Here is a 3,688-nt window from a genome sequence, read left to right as displayed (position 1 = left end):
ACAAACCATCCAGCAAGGTGTCAAACTGCAATCCTGGCAGGTTGCAAACCGGTCAGGTTATCGGATATCCCTAATGAATATGCATGAGACTTACTTGCACACATTGCCTCTGTTGTATGAGATTTGCAGTCCTCCAGGATTGTGGTTTGGCACCTGTGCCTCAATAGATTAAAATCTTTAGAATTATCAAAAATATAACCATGGGCTTTAAGACAAGTGGTGACATAAACATATTTAGCTTATTTTAGTACAAAGGTTTTTTTTTCCCTTTTGTGCATGAATGTTGTATTTGTGCTTCTGTTCTAACCATAGGGTGTCCATATAGCTGTAGGTCAAGGAGGACAAGATGAGCCAGTCCTTTTTTTATCCTACTGCATGCATGGAGAGGAACAGTCAAGTTTTGTTTGGGATTTTTTTTTTCCTCAGAGAAATCAACTGTGAAATCAGAACTACATCTCCATGCATCTCAGGGGGCAAAGTCTGGACTGGCTCAGCCTCTTCTCCGTGGCATAGAAAGCTACAGTCCCCTTCCTAAGAATTAACTTTTCACTGTGGCACCTTAATCAAGATACAAGAACACAAAATTTCATGGCCAAGAAATTTGTGTGAAAACAATTCGTATTTCGTTACCTAAAATAATCTTCATGCTCAAGTGAAAGTAAAATACAGCCAGTATGGCTGAAAAGACATTTGCGCTAATACAGTGAAATACCTAATCCATATTTACAAGAAATGAGGCTAATCAGAGCCGCTGGTAAGCGCTGCCAGAGAAGCTGTTTGAGGAGAAAGACGGCTGAGGACTCCTAATAACTGCAGCAGAAGACGGAAAGTCAATGAATTTTAACCTTGCAATGAGGGAGAGGGAATCCGGTCTCAGCTGGACGGCTAACACTGATTTGGATTTCCAGCCCTTGCACTTGTTTCACAATCAGGACTCTGCAGGGTCCCGGTCTTCCGAAGCGGAGGGATGTTACCCACTTGTCCAGGCGGCTAAAAATAAGCAGAGACTTACTTGAATACATTTGTCCGTGTGTCCGGCTTTTCCTTTGGGGATGGGCAGAAGCAGCAGAGTTCAGTCTGCCGAATGTGAGATTATAAAAAGTTTAGTGGCCAGGAGAAAGAAAGACAGACAGACAGACGGGGGTCTGGGGTTTGGAGTGGAAGAAGAGTGCAGGGCAAGTCTTGAGGTTGCCGGTGGTCTGGGGGTGCAGGCTGAAGCCTTTCCGTCCGTTTTCCGTCTTCCTAATGCAGGCCTGACCGTGCCAGTCCAGGAGACCCGGGCCCTCCGCTGTTATAGATGAGGAGTCCGGCTGAAGCCCCCCCCCCCCCCCCCCAGAGGGCAGCGCCGGCACCAACCAGAAAGCAGGCGATGGGGAGCGGCCAGGGGCGTTAAGCTGGGGCTCCGAGCTCGGGCCGGCGGTGCCTGAGAGTGACGGAGAGGCTGAAGGGCAGCGGTTTCAGCGCCAGCCCCTGGGTGCAGCCCAGGCTGGGCTCCTCCGAGGGGTTGGGCTGGAAGGTGCACTGGTGCAGGAGGATGGCGGTGAAGAGGAAGAGCTGCAGCTTGGAGAGCTGGTCCCCGATGCAGCGCCGTTTGCCCATGGAGAAGATCAGCACGCTGCCGGCCCGGTCCCGGTCCACCTCGCCCCGGGCGTCCAGGAAGCGGCCCGGGTCGAAGGTGCCGGGGTCCTTCCACTTGCGCCGGTCGTGGTTGACGGACCACTGGTTGACGAAGACCACGGTGTCCTTGGGGATGCGGAAGCCGTTCACGCTGACGTCGGCGGTGGTGCAGTGGGGGATGGTGACGGGCACGAAGCTGCTGAAGCGCAGGGTCTCGCAGAGGAAGGCCTCGAGCGCGGGCAGGCGGCCCCGGTCCTCCAGCGTGGGCAGCCGCTCCCGCCCCACCACCCGCTCCAGCTCCTCCTGCAGCCCGCGCTGCAGCCGCGGGTGCCGCACGAGCAGCAGCAGGATCCAGCTCAGGGCCGTGGAGTTGGTGTCCTGCCCGGCCCCCAGGATATCCGTCACCGTGCCTTCCACGTAGCCCCCGCCCAGGGGCCCCTGGCCCCGCTCGATCTGCCGGATGAAGGCGTCGCTCATGTCGCGGGTCACGGCCGGGTCGTAGGTGCGCCGGTGCTGGGCGATCTTGGCGCGCACGAAGTCGAAGAAGTCGCGGTTCAGCTCCTGGAAGCTGCGGTAGAGGCTGCGCACCGGGTTGGGGAAGGCCTGCAGCCAGGGCAGGACGTCCACCAGGCTGCCGGCGCCCACCGTGCGCCCGAAGTCGTCGTTCCTGCCCAGCAGCCTCCGGAACTCCAGGTCCTCGTGGCTGTAGCGCTGCCCGAAGCAGAGGGCGCAGATCACGTTGGCCACCGCCACCCGGCACTGGCTGGACGGGTCGAAGTAGCGCCCCCTGGCGCCCAGGCGCGCGAACTGCCGGATCAGCTCCTGCGCCTCGTCGGCCACGTGCTGCTGCAGCAGCCGCTTGGCGTCCGTGCCGGCCGTGGAGAAGGCGCGCACGGTGGCCTGGGCCAGGCGCCGCTGCGCCTTCCACGGCTCCGTGTAGGCGCCGAAGGCCACGCTCTTGCCGCCCGACACCAGCCGGAAGGAGGAGAAGCTGGGCCGGCCGGCGAAGTGCGCGCCCTGCCCGACCAGCGCTTGCCGGATGGCGGACTCTCCGTTCAGCACCACGGCGGCGCGCCGGCCCAGGCGGATCTGGAAGACGTCGCCGTACGTCTGCGCCAGCTTGCAGAAGGTGAGGTGCGGCAGGGGCCCCAGCTGCAGGAGGTTGCCCACCAGGGGCCAGGCGAAGGGGCCCGGCGGGCTCCTCCCCTGCCTCGGGCTCCGGAGCCGCAGCGCCGCCTCCAGGCAGAGGAGGAGCAGCAGCGAGGCGAGCAGCGCCGGCTGCACGTGCTCCTTCCAGGCTCCCGGGGACTCGCTGCCTCCCCGCCTGCTGCTGCTGCTGCGGTCCAGCTCGGCCATGCTGCGCCCCCGGGAATCGGCGGGCTCTGCTTCCTTGCAGGGGGGGGCAAACTGATGAGTCTAATCCGTTGTTGAGATTTCGCTCTCGACTCGATGCAATTTTGTTTTCGCCTTTATTTTGAAGCTGGCCTCACTGTCTTCGCCTGTGCTGTCGCATTGAGTTTTATTCCTAGGATGGGACTGTGCTTCAACGTCTTCTTCGGGTACCTAATATGAAATGATGAAGTCTTCAGATCTTATTTTTGTTTAAATAAAAATCGATTGAGTTTTTTTTTTTTTACTGGGAAAAAATCTTGTATTTTGTCTGTGTTCTTTTCTCGTTTTGATCAGCAACTGTTGGCATCAGTTCTTACGCCCCTCTTGCATTGATTGCTCTCTCTTCAGTCCTGCTTCCTGACTTCAGGGTGTCTGTGCCTCCTTTATAGCGGACGGCAGCAAAAGGGGCCGAGCCTCTCCCCTCCCGTGATGGTGGTCCCAGAGTCCCCTTAACCCCATACAAGAGGCGTGATTCCCTTCCAGAGAGAGATGAAACAGCCTGAGCACACAGACTCATCTTTCAATATGAAGGGTCCCAATTACCCGAATCTCTCTACTGAAGGAAAGAAGAGATAGGAGGCATCCAGGTGTGACTTTGTGTTCCTTAAGAGATCGGAGAACTCTCTGTGCCTGGCACACTTGGGTGTCTGACATAACCTGAGAGAGCTGAAGATTTAGC

General features: G+C 57.6%; 1 pseudogene; it reads right to left on the bottom strand.

The window, feature by feature from the left end:
• Window positions 1-306: 306 nt before the first annotated feature.
• LOC115090015 lies at window positions 307-3,375 on the bottom strand (annotated as a pseudogene).
• Between the last annotated feature and the right edge of the window lie 313 nt (window positions 3,376-3,688).

Source organism: Rhinatrema bivittatum, chromosome 4 (assembly GCF_901001135.1).
Source record: "Rhinatrema bivittatum chromosome 4, aRhiBiv1.1, whole genome shotgun sequence".
In the NCBI taxonomy this organism is placed as follows: domain Eukaryota; kingdom Metazoa; phylum Chordata; class Amphibia; order Gymnophiona; family Rhinatrematidae; genus Rhinatrema; species Rhinatrema bivittatum.
The sequence above is the reverse complement of the archived record's forward strand: the minus strand, read 5'-3'. Positions and strand labels throughout refer to the sequence as shown.